The sequence below is a fragment of the Martes martes genome (genome assembly GCF_963455335.1).
Source record: "Martes martes genome assembly, chromosome: 3".
In the NCBI taxonomy this organism is placed as follows: Eukaryota; Metazoa; Chordata; class Mammalia; order Carnivora; family Mustelidae; genus Martes; species Martes martes.
Window position 1 is genome coordinate 86,522,624 of NC_137890.1, and position 19,254 is coordinate 86,541,877.

At 39.0% G+C, this 19,254-nt stretch overlaps 1 protein-coding gene and 1 pseudogene across 2 annotated transcripts in view; one reads left to right on the plus strand and one right to left on the minus strand.

Annotated features, from left to right (window-relative positions):
• MAP3K2 (mitogen-activated protein kinase kinase kinase 2) overlaps positions 1-19,254 on the plus strand; it is an 81,871-nt gene that overhangs the window by 12,259 nt on the left and 50,358 nt on the right. The window lies entirely within an intron of this gene.
• Positions 7,737-8,523, minus strand: LOC308340480 (large ribosomal subunit protein eL29-like; annotated as a pseudogene). The gene is made up of 2 exons: positions 8,311-8,523; positions 7,737-8,065 (listed from the first exon to the last, which is right to left on the minus strand). The product of its transcript is annotated as a large ribosomal subunit protein eL29-like (transcript).

The following is a 19,254-nucleotide window of genomic DNA, read 5'->3' on the forward strand; positions in this document are numbered from 1 at the left end:
ATAACAAAGAACTGAATTATTTTCATGTTATGAATAGGGAACCAGGACTTTGGAAATACTGTAGCTGAAAAGGGAGGGAAGATCTTTTTGGAAAGGGGGCAGAAAAGTATTGGAAAAATTGTACATTCAGTCTTTAATGCCCACTAGAAATTTTTAAATAATTTATGGATATATTGGGATAAGCCCAAAATGATTACAGAAAAGAAAAAAAAAAAAAGCTTCCCTCCTTCCCAGTGGAAAAAACATTTGGGACAAACCACACATCAACAAATATTTTTCTTCTCAGAATCCTTCCATATCCTTGTTCTTTGTTTCTTCATCTTCACATTTCCGACCAGAGCATAGACGTACCTTAAGTGTTCTTAGCTTATTTTGTTCCTAGTTAATAAGTTGATACTAATATGTTAATCTGATACCCACTCTAGTGTTTTCTGTCATTTAAATCTTGCTTTTTTTGTAAATGGGAGGATCAAGTAGGGAGATACGGTTTCTTTTTCCTTTTTCAAAATGTTTTGAGAGTGAGAGAGAGCATGAGCTCTTGAGCATGGGGGTGGGGGTGCAGAGGGCAAGGGAGAAGCAGGCTCCCTGCTTAAGAGGGAGTCTTGACTCAGGGCTCAATCCCAGGACCCTGGGATCATGACCTGAGCTGAAGGCAGATACTTAACTAACTGAGCCACCCATGTGCGTCATGATTTCTTTAGAATAAGGGACACTTCAGCTTGTTTGGAAGCAAGGATGGGCAGTGTAGAACTATAAAAGAAGGCTTGGTGCCTGGGCGGCTCAGTCTTTAGGCATCTGCCTTCTGCTTGGGTCATGATCCCAGGGTCCTGGGATTGAGCCCCGCTTTGGGCTCCCTGCTTGGTGGGAAGCCTGCTTCTCCCACCTCCTCTCCCCCTGCTTGTGTTCCCTCTCTTCCTGTGTCTCTATCAAATAAATAAAATCTTAAAAAAAAATAAAAGAAGGCTTGATTAGAAGCTGTGAAAAGATCCAAGTGACCTAGATTTGGTTATGCAGGAAGATTTCAGAAGGAAAGTTTGCAGAGATTTCTCGGTCATTGAATTGGGAGGAGGCTTGGGGCAGCTGGCTGGCTCAGTTGGTGGAACATGTGACTGTTTTCTTTTAATTTAAATTCAGTTAATTAACATAGTGTATTATTAGTTTCAAAGGTAGAATTCAGTGAATCATCAGTCTTACATAATACATAGTGCTCATTACATCAAGCATGTGATTCATGATCTTGGGGTTGTGAGTTCGAGCCCCACGTTGGGTATAGAGATTACTTAAAAATATCTAAATGAGAGGCGGTTCAAGTAGTTGCATTAGTTAGGGTTCAGTCAGGGAAGGAGAACTGCTATTATTAGGGAATAAGAGATTTGTGAAAGGAGTAAAACCTTACACAGTTGTGGGAGAAACTCAGAAAGCAGAGTCTTTAAGGGGGAATTGGCAGATCAAAATCAGTCATCAGCTTTCTTAAGCAGTGCTACAATGGGTAAGTGAAAGTGTAGATAAATCTGAGGAGTCTGGTATGCCAGGTGGTGGAGTAGAACCATACAGTAGAGCTGGTGGAAAGTCTGTGGAAAGCTGTTGCCTCTGCATAGCTACCTCTTCTGTGGTTTCCAGTCAGGTTTTTGGTGGTGGACCTGTGAGTGCTGTTTGGTCAGCAAGGTGCAATCAGGAAGAGCTGTATGCAGAGCAGGGGAGAGCAGACACATGGTGGAATCTGCTGGCAACTCTGTACCTGTTTATCTAACCCTGATCTTCAGAGTAATTTCCTCCTCTGGCCGACTCTAACCTGGAGCCATATGGGAAGAGGATTCTGGGAAATGTAGTTTAAACTTAACCAGGTTGGCATAATACAACCTGCCACAGCAGGTGATTGTGGGGTGGGTGGGGAACTACAGAGGGGGCTGTGATATTTTATAAATCTAGGTTCATTCTGCTATAAGAGAGCAAGTTCTTTAAATTCTCCAAGCCTTCTTCCATCTCTCTGAAGTGGGGAGATAATATCTACCTTATGGGGGTGTTCTGAAGATTAAGTAAAATGTTTGAAAGCATTTAACAGAGTGTAGGCACAGTGCAAGCTATTATAACAGTAGCTTTTATTAAGAGTAGTAATTAGTAGGGAAGAGTATATTTTGAAAGGGGAGGGGAGAAGTGCAGGGAAGAGAGATGGATGGTGAGAAGAATAAAGTAGAAGACATGGTTCCTGTATTTCAGCATGTTGTACCTAGTCTGGCTGCAGGGACACATGTACACACATAGACGAGTTAGGAAGCTATAATAGGAAGTAATATCCTTTAAGGAGGATGGTTCTTTGTCATGGTGAGTGGAGAGATAGCAAGTGCTGTCATGCTAGTGTATTTAGGTTAAGTGGTAATGTATGTGAAATGCCTAGCATACTTAAAAAAAAAAAAAAAGAAATGCCTAGCATACTGTCAGTGCAGAGAGGATAATAATTTTCCACTTCTGTCGTTTATAGAGGGAAAGATGACCAGGTGAGGACGATAGGGAAGGCTTAAACTGAGTCTCTAAAAGATGGTTTGGACAGATAGAAAAAAGGGAGGAAGCATTTCAGAAGATATAAAAAGCATCAATAAGACATGTAGCCCTTCATTAACACAACTCAGTACCTGTTGATTCCTATTGTTTGCTTTTGGTAGTCTGTTAGTAATTTCTAGAGATTGTCTCTGTTTGCTCCTGCTTGAGTCAGTTCCTTACCTCTAGGCCATCAGTTTAGTGAGGGCTGTGGGACCACACTGTGCTAGTTTGGTGACACTTAGTAATTCAGTGGGTGATTGGAGGCAGGGATGGTCAAGGAGCAAGTTTCCACAAAAAGACTACTATGATGGGTGAATAACTTTAATCAATCTCTTTGTTGTATTTCCTATTTCCTTGTTATAATTTTACCTTGTTCTTTTTTTTTTTTTTTTTTTTTTTTTTAAGAAAGACAACACAAGCAGGATGGGGTTGTGGTGGGCAGGGAGGGGGAGAGAGAATCTTAACACAGAGCTCGTCATGGGTCTTGAGCTCAGGACCCTGAGATCATGACCTGAGCCGAAACCAAGAGTCTGGACTCTTAACTGAGTTACCCAGGTGCCCAGTACCTTGTCCTCTTCAGTTCCTCGAACTAAGCATTTTAATCTTGTTTCATACAATTAATATTTGTTTAGGTTTACCACATTTGCCGGTTTTTTTTTGTTTTTTTTTGGTTTGTTTTTGCTAGCATTTGTTCTCTTGGAATCACTTTCTTTTTTCTTGAAGTATATCCTTAATTAAGGATCTTTTGGTGGTAAATTATAATTGTTTGTTAGAAATCTTTAGCTCTTGTTCTTGAATGATATTTTAGTTGTGCGTGAAAATCAGAATTGGCAGTTATTTTTCCCTCAGCATTTTGAAGATACCATTCCATTTAGTTTCTGCCCTATAATCAGACATAGAAGGCTGTATGGAGGTTTTATTATGATAATGTATTTTATTGTGTTGTTAGTATATAATTGACTTTTGAATGGAAATATTTGTGTTGGTTTTCTTTTTCTTACTGTTTTAATTTAAAAATTCATCGAGTAGTGGGGTGCCTGGGTGGCTCAGTTGGTTGGGTGTCCAAGTCGTGGTTTTGGCTGAGGTCACGATCTCAGGGTTGGGGAATTGAGCCTGGTAATGGGCTCCAGGCTTGGTGGTGAGTTGGCTTGGATTCTTTTCCTCTGCTTCTCCCTTTGCCCCTTTCCTGCATGCGTACTCTCTCTCAAGTAAATAATTTTTTAAAAAAGATGTACTTATTTATTTGAGAGAGTGCATATGCGCATGAGAGCAAGGGTGGGGCAGAGGGTGAGGAGAGAGAATCCCTAGCATACTCTGGCTAAGTGTGCAGCCTGACCCAGGGCTTGATTCTGCAGCTCGCAAAATCACAACCTGAACCGAAACCAGAGTAGGTTGCCCAGCTGACTGAGCCACTCAGGTGCCCCTAAATAAATCTTTAAAAAGATAAATCACTGGGGCACCTGGGTGGCTTAATTGGTTGGGCGACTCCCTTCAGCTTAGGTCATGATCCTGGAGTCTGGGGATCAAGTCCTGCGTCAGGCTCATTGTCCAGCGGGGAGTCTTACTTCTCCCTCTGACTTTCCCCTCTCATGCTCTCCCTCTCTCATTCTCTCTCAGATGAATAAATAAAATCTTTAAAAAAAAAATTCACTGAATATTTATTGAAAATCTTAGGAATGTCAAGGGGATGAGTATAATAAGCCTTTAAGCAATTTTTGTAAAAAAGATTTTATTTATTTGTTTGACAGACAGCAAGAGAGGGAACACAAGCAGGGGGAGTGGGAAAGGGAGAAGCAGGCTTCCCACTGAGCAGGGAGCCGATTTGGGGCTCAATTCCAGGACCCTGAGATCATGACCTGAGCCAAAGGTAGAGGCTTAGGGAGCCACCCAGGTGCCCCACCTTTAAGCAGTAAAACAGTTTTAGTTGTTTACATGCACAATTTCTAAAATGTTTGCCTACTTTCTCTGTTTTAGCACTGAATATATAGATAAACTGGTCATTATTTCTATAATTATGGAGCTTCATTTTGGTGAAAGTAAGGCAGACACTGTAGGGTGACTATACAATTTATTATCCATACTATGTTACTTTTGAGTGAAAGGAGACTGCGTTGTTAATTATCCTGGGGTGGGGCACCTGGGTGGCTCAGTCATTAGGTGTCTGCCTTGGGCTGGGGTCATCGTCCTGGGGTCCTGGGACTGAGCCCTGCATCAGGTTCCCTTGCTCAGCAGGCAGCCTGCTTCTCCCAATGCTTGTGCTCTGTCAAATAAATAAATGAAATATTTTTAAAAAGTAACCTGGGGCAGCAAGTAAACTGGGACTTAGCAAACTGGGATGTATGGTTTACCCTACCTATATGCAAATGAGTACATTACAGGCAATATGTACAAAGTATCATGAGAATGTTATAAATAATAAAATAAAAAATAATATCAAATACAAAAATATAAGTAGTAGTATGTAAATATCCAAATACTGAAGTTATATTTAATTAATGATAGCAGTAACACTTTTTGATTTCCTAGTAATGAAGCCTACCTTGATGTCAGCTTAGCCCAATGAAAATATGACAAAAGCCACATTTGGCAAAAAATTTTAAGAAATCTCAAAATTGGATACATGGGAGACCATGGCCAGAAATGGAGGAAAATGGGGTACAAGTGCTCATAGTGGCAGTTAAGTTAACTAGAGAAGGTTTTCTGAATAAGTTGTTCTGAGATGCATGTTAGTAGGAACTGGTAAAGAGAAGGGAGAGATGGGCATTCAGGGAACAGGCAGAAGCCAGGCACTAGGAGGTGGGAGCTGTCAAGTCATTTGGGAAAGGAAAGGTAGTTTGGATTGACTAAGATGTGTGCTGTGTCATGTTGTAGTTTTAAGGAGAGTAAGATTTGAGATTAGTTTATTTAAGGTATTGCTAGTGGGCTTGCCATATTCAAAGTGCTTTTAGGTCCTGTGGGAGATATGAAGATATGTATGTAATATTTCTTGTCCTCAAGGAGCTTATTGTAATGAAGACACAGCCAGGTGCCCACATACAGCCTTTTTACAAAGCATGAAACAAAAGGGATTATGGGAATTAATTTGATTTAAATATCTAGCCTTGGGTTTTTTGTTAGAGTTTGAGAGGTACTATGTTTGATATTATTTGGGAGTTTTGATTTATATGATAAGCAACAAAGTGTTCAGCTCCTATTAGCAGAATGAGTATGTTTGATATAATCCTATTTTGACCATAACCCTGGTCGTGATTTTATTATACCACTGTTAAAGTATTTGCCTTTCTAAGCTTTGGAAAAATTTTAGAATTTTAAAAAGACATTTCATCATTTTCATAATTCAGGTGATCAGTGAGGGGAGCATACACAGTAGGCATGTATTAAATGTTGATTGAACAAATGAACAAATAAGAGACAATATAATGTAGCATGTAAGAGTGAGTGCATTCTGAACAAGATTGTCTGGGCTCCAGTGTTGAACTTTTTGTTTTATTATTTTTTGGGTGTTTACTGTGCTCTGGTATTTTTCTAGTAGGTGCTTTACAAATACTTGATTCAAAACTTACAGTAATCATATGAAGTGGGTACAGTTATTTTCCCCATTTTACATTTAAGGAAATGGGCACCAAGAGCCATTATTATTATTATTTTGTCAGTGAACCATTGAGTAATGTTTTTGGAAAATCAGTTATTAGTCTTTTCTTTCTAGTGCCTGATAGAAATAATCAGGGAATGACAGCCAGGATGCAAATTATCTAACCTACATCAGCCTGTAGTGATTTGAGAAAAGCTTGAATTCATTAGAGTATTGATTTAAGAGTTACCCTCTTCAAGATAATCTAATGCAGGAAAGAAATTAAGATTCGTATGCATTTAAAATAAATTTCCAGGTATTCTCAGTATGGTTTAGGAAGTAAGAGAAAAAAATTTAAGTATATCAAATTATTTTTAACAAATGTTTATAATTATTACCTTATGCCAGGCCCCTCTAAGCACTATATAAACATTAACTTGTTTAATTCCTATGGCAATCCAGTGATGGTATTATACCCAATATACCAATAAAAGTCTTTGTATTTTAGATGAGGAAAGTAAGAGAGTATGAGTCATTTGCCTAATGTCACACAGCTAGTGAGTGGCAGATGCAGATTTCAAATCCAGGGAATTTGGGCTGTGCAGTTTGAGGTCTTAACCACTGTGCTTGCTGGTTTTTTTTTTTTTTTTTCCCTTCTTCCCTTTTTGTAGTTTTGTTTTTATTTAAATTATAGTTAGTTAACATACAGTGTAGTATTAGTTTCAGGAGTACAGTTTAAATGATTCATCACTTACATACAACACCCAGTGCTCATCAAAACAAGCGTCCTTAGGGCACCTGGATAATTCAGTCAGTTAAGCGTCTGCCTTGGGCTCAGGTCATGACCCCAGGGTCCTGGGGTCCTGGGATCCTGGGATCCTGGGATCCAGCCCCACGTAGGGTTCCCTGCTCAGGGGGGAGCCTGCTTCTTCCTCTGCCCCCCCACTCTGATCTCTCTCAGCCTACAAATGAATAAATAAAATCTTTAAAAAAAATGTCCATAATTCCTATCAAACATTTAACCCATCCTCCTGCCCACCTTCCCTCCAGCATCTCTTAGTTTGTTTTCTGTAGTTAAGAGTCTCTTTTATGGTTTGCCTCTCTCTCCTTTTTTTCTCCTATGTTCATCTGTTTTGTTTCTTAAATTCCACAGGAGTGAAATCATATGGTATTTGTCTTTCTCGTAGTTTGCTTAGTGTGATACTCTCTAGCTCCATCCACATGATTTCACATGGCAAGTTCTTTTTATGGCTGAGTAATATTCTATTGTGTGTGTGTATATATTTTTTATATATATATATATATATATATATAATATCACATCTTTTTTATCCATTCATTGGCCAGTGGACATTTGGGCTCTTTCTATAATTTGGCTATTGTTGATAATGCTGTTATAAACATTGGGTTGCATATACCCCTTCTAATCTGTATTTTTGTATCCTTTGGGTAAATACCTAGTAGTGCAGTTGCTGGATCCTAGGGCAGTTCTTTTTTTTTTTTTTTTTTGACAGATCCTGCGGCAGTTTTATTTGTAGAAATAGCACAGGAGGACACCAGCCCTATGCGGATAGAAGCCCAGGGGTCATACCAGTCCTTCTGTCCTCACACTGGCAGACAGAAGCCTCTACACTGGAGCCTTTGTGGGGGGCCTGGGCACCTTTGGGAGTCGGAGCTGCAGCAGGAGCAGGAGCTGGAGCTGGAGCCGGAGTCGTAGCCACAGCCTGGGCCTTGGTTTGAGCCTTGGCCTTGGACTTTGGCCGGCAGAGCCTGAGACCCTTGGCAGGCAATGCGGGCACGAGCAGGAGCACGTTTCCCGAGCTTGGGGTGAGCGATGTAGGCAAGTTGATTGAGCTTGCGGCTGCCGCCCTTTGGGATCTTGGGCTTGACCTCCTCAGGCTTGACAAGGGCCTTGATAGCCTCGGCACGTGCACTCAGGGCCTTGGCGTTGTTGGCCTGCATCTTCTTCAGGCTTGGGACTTGGGACTTTGGACTTCTTGGGACTTGGACTTTGGTCGGCAGAGCCTGAGACCCTTGGCAATGCGGGCACGAGCATGTTTCCCGAATTTGGGGTGAGCAGTGTAGGCAAGTTGATTGAGCTTGTGGCTGCTGCCCTTTGGGATCTTGGGCTTGACCTCCTTGGGCTTAACAAGGGCCTTGATAGCCTCGGCATGTGCACTCAGGGCCTTGGCGTTGTTGGCCTGCATCTTCTTCAGGCCCTTCTTGTTGTGCTCAGTCCCTTCTTGTGCTTCTTGGCAAAGTGCATGTTCTTCAGGAACTTGGGGTCTACCCCCTTAAGAGATTCGTATCTTTGGGACCGGGGTTTCTTGATGCCATTTCTGTGCCATTTTCGTGACTGGTTGTGCGTGGTGTGGTTCTTGGACTTGGCCATGTCTGCACCGAAGCCCGAGGCTCCTGAAGCGCCTCGGACTGGAAGAGAAAGGGAGCGGGCAGTTCTATTTTTAATTTTTTTGAGGAACCTCCGTAGTGTTTCCTAGGGTGGCTGCATCAGTTTGCATTCCCACCAGCAGTGTAAGAGGGTTCCCCTTTCTCCGCATCCTGGCCAACGCCTCTTGTTTCCTATGTTAATTTTAGCCATTCTGTCAGGTGTGAGGTGATACCTCATTGTAGTTTTGATTTGTATTTCCAGGATGATGAGTGATGCTAAGTATCTTCATGTGTCTGTTAGCCATCTGTATATCTTCTTTGGCAAAATGTTCTTGGGGTGCCTGGGTGGTTCAATGGGTTAAGCCTCTGCCTTCAGCTCAGGTCATGATCTCAGGATCCTGGGATTGAGCCCCACATCAGGCTCTCTGCTCAGCAGGGAGCCTGCTTCCCCCTCCTCTCTCTGCCTGCCACTCTGCCTACTTGTGATCTCTCTCTGTGTCAAATTAATAGGTAAAATTAAAAAAAATTCTTCTGTCCATTTTTAAATTGGATTATTTGCTTTTGGGGTGTTGACTTAGATCAATTCTTTATAGATTTTGAATGCTAACCCTTTATCAGACATGTCATTTGCAAATATTTTCTCCCATTCTGTAGTTGGCCTTTTAGTTTTGTTGCTTCCTTCACTGTACTTTTTATGTTGATGTAGTCCCAGTAGTTTATTTTTGCTTTTGTTTCCCTTGACTCAGGAGACATACCTAGTAAGAAGTTGCTACGGCTGATGGCAAAGAGGTTACTGCCTGTGCTCTCTAGGATTTTGATTGTTTCCTGTCTCACATTTAGGTCTTTTACCCATTTTGAATTTATTTTTGTGTATAGTATTTTTGTGTAGGACATAAACATGTGGTCCAGTTTCATTCTTTAGTATGTTGCCATCCAGTTTTCCCAACACCATTTGTTGAAAAGACTTTTTCCGTTGGATTTTCTTTCCTGCTTTGTTGAAGATTAGTGACCATAGGGTTGTGGGTCCACTTCTGGGTTTTCTATTCTGTTCCATTGATCTCTGCTGTTTTTTATAGGGAGCATGACCCACTGAGAGATAAAATGTGTGTGAAGTAATGTTAGAGATAACAGATATATTCAGTTTTTGTATAATACTTTAAAAAGAAAAATCAGGGGTGCCTAGGTGACTCAGTCATTTAAACGTTTGACTTCAGCTGAAGTCATGTCTCAGGGTCCTGGGATTGAGCCCCATGAAAGGCTCTCCACTCAGCAGGGAGTCTACTTGTTCCTCTCCCTCCCTCTACTTGTACATGCATGCTCTCTCTTTCAAATAAATAAAATCTTTTAAAAAAAATTTAAAAAGAAAAATAAGATTTTGCTAATTTCTTAAAAATTGATATGCATTCAGAATGGCCAGGTTTTGTACTGAGATCCCTATGTGATTCTAAAACATTCTACTGTAATACTCTGCTTCCCAAGGAGATGTGAAAACTCATACTTGATTTGCCAAATAAACTACAAAGTCTTTTGAAATATCAATTCAAGAAATGATAAAACATTTTAAGTAAAAAATCCTTTAGAACTTGTTAAGAGGAAGGAAGCAAATCCTAAGTTTATACTTAGTTTATATTGTTTATACTTAGTTTATGATAATTATCATGTCAACAGAGACTTCTTGATGGAAATTAGACCTTTTAAAGATGTGCAGGCCTGTTTATAAATGATTACCATTGTATATGAGGCGTGATCATTTGACCAATTTGAAATTATATATGAGTTGTGGCGAATAAGTTATCATTAAGAATTACATTTATTGCATCTAGGTAAATACTGCTTTCTTTAATTGTTCTGGGAGACTATTGTCATATTATTTAAATGTTTTGGGAACACTTTTAAAATTCTCTTTAAATTTGAATTTTATATGGTTTCAAGTAGATTTTATGGTACAAAGTTCAAAAAATTTGAAAAGATACACAGTGAAAGTCTTCCTCCCCAGCCATCTGGTCCTTCTTAACCAGAGGTGACCAATATTACTAGGGAGAATCCTTTTTAGAAATTGTGTTCAGAATTTTTGAATACTTGCATTTAGGATATATCTGACCAATGATGGCAAATTTTATTTTTTAGAGTTAGAATTCATTTATAGTCAGGCAAATGGGCTACCAGTCTGAGTAATATTTTTAAAAATCAGAGGAGAGGCATCTGTAAGGTAGTGAGATTCCTGGTATGACATAAATTGGCTTAGTCATGGTCAGAGTTGCAGTGCTTGTAGTGTTATAGAATAAAATTTTTGTAGCTTGATTGAGATATTGACATAAACTGCACATTTGAAATATGTAGGTAAATTTGGACATATGTATATACCTGTGAAACTGTCACCCTTACTGTGATTGTGAACGTGTCCATCACCCCCAAAAGTGTCTTTCTTGTTTTAAAATATTTTCTTTATTCTTTTAAGATTTTATTTGCCAGAGAGAGAGAGCACACAAGTAGGGGGAGAAGGAGACAGAGGGAGAAGCAGGCTCCACGCTGAGCAAGGAGCCCCATGTGGGACTCGATCCCACGATTCTGGGATCACGACTTGAACAGACGGCAGCCACGTAACTCACTGAGCCACCCAGGCATCCCACCCACCAAAGTTTCTTCGTGCCCTTTTGTAATCCCATTGCTATCTTCCTTCTATCTATTATCCCTAAGTAACCTTTGATCTGCTTTTTGTTACTATAAGTTAACTGGTCACTTGGTGATGAACATTTGAGTTTCCAGTTTGGGGCTATTACACATAAAGTTGCTGCAAACATTTGTGTACTAGTATTGTGTAGACATACGCTTTCAGTTTTTCTTTTGAGTAAATACCATTTCTTGAATGGGTGGATTGTAGCAAATTGCTAAACTCTTTTCTGAAGTGGTTGTACCATTTGACATTTTTACACCAGTGTGAACGTTTTAGTTGCACAGCATCCTCATCAGCACTTTAGATTGCCTATTCCTTTGAATCTCGCCGTGGTTTTTCTCCCTGCCTTCTTTCCAAAGATGGAAAGGTGGGAATTTTACTTTTTTTTTTTTTTTTTTTTGAGCAGTTCAGGTTTACAGTAAAATTGAGGGTAAAGTACAGAGTTCCCATATACTCTCTCACCCCCTCCTAGTTCTCCTATTTATTAACATGTTGCATTAGTGTGACACATTTGTTATAATCAGTGAGCCTATATTGATAACATTATTTTTAACTAAAGTTTAGTTTGCATTAGGGCTCATTCCCTGTGTTGAATACTGTGTGGGTCTTCACAAATGTATCATGACACATACCTACCATTATTACAATATCATGCTGTAATGTGAACAGTTTCACTGCCCTATAAATCTGTGGTTCACCTATTCATCCCTGCCTCCTGTCTCCTGAACTCTGGAAGCCACTGACCCTTTAATTGTCTCTGTAGTTTTGCCTTTTCCAGAATGTAACATTCTTGGAATCAGTCATACAGTAGCCTTTTCACATTGGCTTCTTTCACTTAGCAGTATGCCTTTGAGGTTCTTCTATGTCTTTTTGTGGCTTGATAGCTCTTCTTTTTTTAAAATCACTAAATATTCCATCTTTTGGACATCCCATGGTTTGTTTCTCCATTCACCTATTGGGGAACATCTTGGTTGCTTGAAAGTTTTGGCTATGAATCAAGTTGCTGTAAATGTCCGTGTGCAGGTTTTTGTGTGAACATAGTTTTCATCTCCTTTGGGAAAATACCAGGAAGCATGCTCACTGGGTTGTATGGTAAGAGTATGTTAATTTTCATAAGAAATTGCCAGACTGGGCGCCTGGGTGTCTCAGTTGCTTAAGCGTCTGCCTTTGGCTCTGGTCATGGTCCCAGGATCCTGGGATGGAGCCCCGAGTCGGGCTCCCTCCTTACTGCGGAACCTGCTTCTCCCTCTTCCTCTGCCTCTCCTACCCTGCTGGTGCGCATGGTCTCTCTCTCAATTTAAATAAATAAAATCTAAAATAAACCTGTCAGACTGTTTTTTTTTTTTTAAAGATTTTATTTATTTATTTATTTGACAGAGAGAGAGAGAGACAGACAGAGAGCACAAGCAGGCAGAGACAGGCAGAGAGAGAGGAGGAAGCAGGCTCCCCGCTGAGCAAGGAGCCCGATGTGGGGCTCGATCCCAGGACCCTGAGACCATGAACTGAGCTGAAGGCAGTAGCTTAACCCACTGAGCCACCCAGGCACCCCGAGTCAGACTGTTTTTTAAAGTGACTTTACCATTTGACATTCTCAAAGGTGGTATTGTGAGCATGTTAGTTGTATAGCAACTTTTCCAGCACCTCAGATGCTCAGTTTTTTGGAATCTCATTGTGGTTTTGATTTGCATTTCCATAATGACTAATGATGTTGAGCATCTTTCATGTGTTTATTTGCCATCTCTGTCTTTTTTGGTGAAATATATGGCTGAATTTCCTACCCTTTTCTTCATTTGGTTGTTTGTATTTTTTAGTGGGTTTTAATAGTATTTTAATATTCTACTTACAAGTCCTTTGTTGGATACAGTTTTATACATATATTCTCTTTCTGGGGCTTGCATTTTCATTTTCTTCATAGTGTCTTTTGAAGAAGAAAGGTTTCTAATTTTGATGAAGTTCAGTGCATTTTTTCCTTTAAAATTTATATTGTTGCTCTTCAAAGAAAATGAAATCTTGGGGCATCTGGGTGGCTTGGTTAAGCGTCTGCCTTTAGCTTAGGTCATGATCCCAGAGTCCTGGGATCAAGCCCTACATTGGGCTCTTTGCTCAGTGGGGACCCTTCTTCTCCCTCCCTGCCTGCCTGCCACTGCTTGTTCTCTCTCTTTCTCACTCTCTCTGTCAAATAAGTAAAAAATATTAAAAAAAAAAAAAGAAACCTTTGCCAAACTCAAGGTTGCAAAATTTTTTCTAGTGGTTTTGTAGTTTTAGTTCTTATATTCAGATGTATGATCTGTTCTGAATTAATTTTTGTATATGTGAAAGGGCCGAGTTATCCAATTGTTCTGCCACCATTTATTGCAAAGATTTTTCTTACCCCATTGAATAACTCTCTAGCACCTTGTCATTGAGCTATACTTCACATATACAGTTCACTCATTTGAAGTGTATAAAATTCATTGTTTTTTTTTTTAAGATTTTATTTATTTGACAGAGATCACAATGGGCAGAGAGAGAGAGGGGGGAAGCAGGCTCCCCGCTGAGCAGAGAGCCCGATGCGGGACTCCATCCCAGGATCCTGGCATCATGACCTGAGCCAAAGGCAGAGAGGCTTTAACCCACTGAGCCACCCAGGTGCCCAATTCATTGGTTTTTAGTAATATTTACAGAGCTGTGCAACCAGAATTGCAATCAATTTTAGAACATTTTCATCATAACAGAAAAATACTTTGTACTCTTTCACCGTTAACCCCAGTTCTCTCATCTTCCTAGCCCTGGGCAACTACTTTCTGGCTCTATAGCTATGCATATTCTGGGCATTTCATTATAAGTGAAATTGTATGATTTGTGGGCTTTCGTGATTGGTTTCTTTGACTTAGCATAATGTTTTCAGGGTTCATCCAAGTTGTCTGATGTATCAGTACTTCCATTTCTTTTTATGGCTGAATAATACTCCATTTTGTGGATATAACACATGTTTATTCATTCATCAGTTGAGGGACATTTGGGTTGGAACATTTACTTACAAATTCTTGTATGGACATATGTTTTCAGTTCTCTGGGGTAGTAATTGCTGGACCCTATGTTTAACCTTTTTAGGAACTGTTGGGCTATTTTCCAAAGTGAATGCACCAATTTAAATTTCTGCCAGAAGTGTGTGAATGTTCCAGTTTTTGCACATCCTTGTCAACACTTGTTATTGTTTTTTATTATAACCATCCTGGGGTATGTGAAATGGCATCTGATTGTATTTTGGTTTGCTCTGCCCTGATAGTTGGTGATGTAGAGCATATTTTCATATATTTATTGGCCATATCTGTAACTTCTTCGGGATCCTTTGAGCATTAAAAAAGTGGGTCTTTTTTTATTAGTGAATTTTAAGAGTTCTTTATATATTCTGGATATGTCCTTTATTATGTATATGCTTTTTGCAAATTTTTTTCCCTTTCTGTGGATTTTCTTTTCACTTAAAAAAAAAAGTTTATTTTGGGTGTTTTGGAGGAGAGTTGTTTCCTAATCTACATTTTCAGTAAGAGAAGTTTATTTAGAGTGTTAAGCTAGTTTTAATCAAATACATTAACTCTACTGTAAACGTTAAAATTTTATCAGTATGTTAGATAAGCATTTTAAAAATACCTCTCTAAGAGATGGTATAGCATTGTAATAAAGAATAAGGGTATAGAGTCAAAATGAATGGGGTTTGATTTCAGCTTTCTTACTGATAGCTTCAAGACCCTGGGTACACACTGTAAGCGTTAAACATCTCTATTTTCTTTTTCTTTGTTTCTTTCTTATTTTTTATTGAGATATAATGAACATATAACATTATATTTCAGGTGTACAACTTAAAGTTTTGATATTTGTATATATTGTGAAATGACAATAAATCTAGTTAACATCCATCAACACACAGAATTTTTTTTTCTGGTGATGGGCACTTTTAAGATCTAGTCTCAGCAACTTTCAAATGTACAATGCAGTATTAGTAAATATGGTCACCATGCTGTACATTATTTATTTATTTTATAACTAAAATTTTGTACTTTTTGGCCACTCTTACTCATTTCACTCACCCTTCAACTTTCTAGCCTCCAGCATCCACCAGTCTGTTTTCTGTACCTGTATCTGTGAGCTTGGTTTTTTCGTTTTTTCTTCCTTTGGATTTTGTAGATTCCACATATAGGTGAGATCATACGTATTTGTCTTTCTCTGACTTCAAGATAATGCCCTCAAGGTCCGTCTGTGTTGTTGCAAATGGCAAGATTTCATTCATTTAAATGACTGGGTAATATTCCTGTGTGTGTGTGTGTGTGTGTGTGTGTGTGTGTGTGTGTGATCTTCTTTATCCATTCAGCTATCAAGGGACACTTAGGTTGCTTCCGTATCTTGGCTATTAAAAGTAAATAATGCTGTAATAGACATAGGGATGCATATATCTTTTCAAGTTAGTGTTTTTATTTTCTTCAGGTAAATCCCCAGAAGTAGAATTATTGGATCATATGGTATTTCTATTTTTACATTTTTTGAAGAACTTATATATTGTTTCCCATAGTGGCTATACCAGTTTACACATTTACATTCCCATCAAAAGTACACCAGGGTTCCCTTTTCTCCACATCCTTGCCAACACTTGTTATTTTTTTGTCTATTTGATGATAGCTGTTCTAATAGGTGTGAGTCGATATCTCATTGTGGTTTTTATTTGCATTTTCCTGCTGATTAGTAATGTTGAGGATCTTTCCCTGTGTCTTTTGGCCATCTGTATTTCTTCTTTGGAACAATATTCACCCACATTTATGAGTTCCTTAGTCCCTTATCAATACATGATTTGTAAATATTTTTCTTTTTTGGTAGATTGCCTTTTCATTTTGTTGGTTTCCTTTGCTGTGCATCTTTTCATTTACTTGATGGTATCCATTGGAACACAAAAGTCTTTACTTTTTTTTTTTTTTAAAGTCTTCTGATGAAATCTTCTTTATTATTTTTTCATTTGTTGCTTGTACTTTTGGTGTCATGTCTAAGAAACGATTACTTAGCCCAAGATCATAGATTTACTGTTATGTTTTTTTTTCTGAGAATTATCCAGGTGTAGCTCTTACTACATTTATGTCTTTGATCCATTTTGAGTTAGTTTTTGTACATGTCAAGGCCAGGGCTTAACTTCATTCTTTTGTAAGTGGCTATCTAGTTCTCCCAGTACCATTCGTTGAAAAGCCTATTCTTTTCTCATTGAATCATTTAGATCCCTTTTTCATTTGCCTTGTTTCTGATCTTGAGGAAAGCATTCAGTCTTCCATCAGTGAAACAGATGTTGGCTGTTTTTTTAGATGCCTTTATCAGGTTGAGGAAGGTTCTTTTTATTCATTGCTAGGAATCTTTTTTTTTTTTTTAAATCAGGAATGGGTGTTCAGTTTTGTCAAATGCATTTTTTTGTGTCTGTTGAGATGATGGTTTTTCTTTTCTTAGTTTGCTCATATAGTGAATTACATTGATTTATTTTCCAGTGTAAACCAACTCTGCATTCCTGGAATACTGTTTGTCTTGATATATTATCATTTCAAATGTGCATGGATCCAGTTTGCTAAAACTTAGTTATATATTTTTGCATCTATGATAATGAGGCATATTGGTGTCCCAGGTTTCTTTTTTTTTTTTACATCTTTTATTTTATTTTTTAAAGATTTTATTATTGGAGAGAGAATGAGAGAGGGATCAGATGTAGGGGGAGGAGCAGAGGGAGGACAAGCAGTCTCCACACTGAGCACAGAGCCCGATGTGGGGCTTGATCCCATTACCTGGAGACCATGACCTGAGCTGAAATCAAGAGTTGGACACTCAACCAACTGAGCCATCCAGGCACCCCACATTTACCTTTTTAAAGAGATTTTTTAAATAGGAGAAACATTCCCCCCCCCAAAAGATTTTATTTATTTGAGAGGGAGAGAGTACAAGTAGGCAGAGCAGCAGGCAGAGGGAGAGGGAGAAGTAGGCTCTCTGCCAAGCAGGGAGCCCCCCGTGGGGCTTGATCCCAGTACCTGGGATCATGACCTGAGCCGAAGGCAGCCACTTAATTGACTGAGCCTCCCAGGTGCCCATTTTTTTTTTTTTTATTATGTTATGTTAGTCACCATATAGTTACGTCATTAGTTTTTGATGTAGTGTTCCAAGATTCGCTGTTTATGTATAACACCCAGTGCTCCATGGAGTATGTGTCCTCCTTAATACCCATCACTGGGCCAACCCATCCCCTCACATTTCTCCCCTCTAAAACCCTCAGTTTGTTTCTCAGAGTCCATAGTCTCTCATGGTTCATCTTCCCCTCCGATTTACCCCCCTTCGGTTTTCCCTTCCTTCTTGTAATGTCCTCCATGCTATTCCTTATGTTCCACAAGTTAGTGAAACTACATGATAATTGGCTTTCTCTGCTTGACTTATTTCACTTAGCATAATCTCCTCCAGTCCCATCCCTGTTGATGCAAAAGTTGGGTATTCATCCTTTCTGATGGCTGAGTAATATTCCATTGTATGTATGGACCACATCTTCTCTGTTGAAGGGCATCTTGGCTCTTTCCACAGTTTGGCTATTGTGAACTTTGCAGCTATGCACATTGGGGTGCATATGACCCTTCTTTTCACTGCATCTGTATATTTGGGGTAAATACCCAGTAGCGTAATTGCTGGGTCATAGGGTAGCTAGCTCTCTTTCAATTTTTTGAGGAACCTCCAAGGAAAAACATTTTTTTTAAAGACTTTATTTATTGATTTATTTGACAGAGAGATAGAGAGCACAAGTAGGCAGAGTGGCAGGCAGAACAAGAGGGAGGAGCAGGCTCTCCGCTGAGCAGGGAGCCCAATGTGGGGCTTGATCCCAGGACCCTGGGATCATGACCTGAGCCGAAGGCAGATGCTTAACTGACTGAGCCACCCAGGCGCCCCGGAAAAACCTTTCTTTATGTATATCTACGTAGTTAACCATTTCCTGTGGTCTTCATTTCTTTGTGTTGTGCCTGTCTTATATTTGATGGCATTATCCTTCTCCCTTGGAGACTCCCAGGGAGTCTCCCTGACTCCCTTTAACTTTTTTTGCCTCATGGAGCAGATCTTTTGGTGATTTCCTTCAGTTTTTTTTTTTTTTTTTTTTTAATCTGCAAACGTCTTTTTTTTTTTTTTCTTCTTTATTTTTGAAAAGTATGTTTTTGGGTCTAGAATTCTAGGTTGATTTTTTTTTTTTCCAGGGCAGATGGTCCCCTAAAGTTTTACTTATGATATTTTGACTTTATGAGTAGTTTGAAAATGATATACATTCAGTAGAAACTGTCCTTTGGTATTTGAATTTTCATGTTCTCCCAGGCTAGTGATATATGGTATAGTAAATACTCTCTTGATACTGGTCAGCCAGCCACAACTCCTGGTCAGCCACACGACTGTGAGAGTAAGCAACCAGTACACTCACAACCATTGTGTATATACAGCCATTCTGGTTTTCACTTTCAGTACATTATTTAATAAATTACCTGAGATATACAACACTATTTTTATAAAATAGACTTTGTGTTATATGATTTTATCAAACTGTAAGCTAATTAATGTAAGTATTCTGAGCATATGTGAGGGAGGCTACACCAGGTTACGTTGTTTGGTAGGTTAGGTATATTAAATGCATTTTTGACTTACAGTGTTTTCAACTTACGATGTATTTATAGGAACATAATCCCATTGTAAGATGAGGATGATCTGTATTTTAAAGATGTTGTTCCCCTGTCTTCTGGCTTACAGAAGTCTGCTGTCACCATAGTTTCCATGTATATAATGTGTCTTTAAAGTAATTTGATTGTGATTTACTTTGGTATAGTATTCTTCAGATTTCTTGTGTTTGGAGTTTGTTGGGATTTTCGGATCTATAAGTTTAAAATGTCCATCAGTTTTGGAATGGTTTTGATATTTCTTCAGATATGCTTTGCATCTTGCCCTGCTCTTACATGTTTCTTAGACTGCTTCCATTTTTTTTTAGCATTCATTGATGTTCTCCATTTTTTCCCCACTCTTTTTACTTTTTCATTTTTTAAAATAATCTTTTGGTTATGTCTTC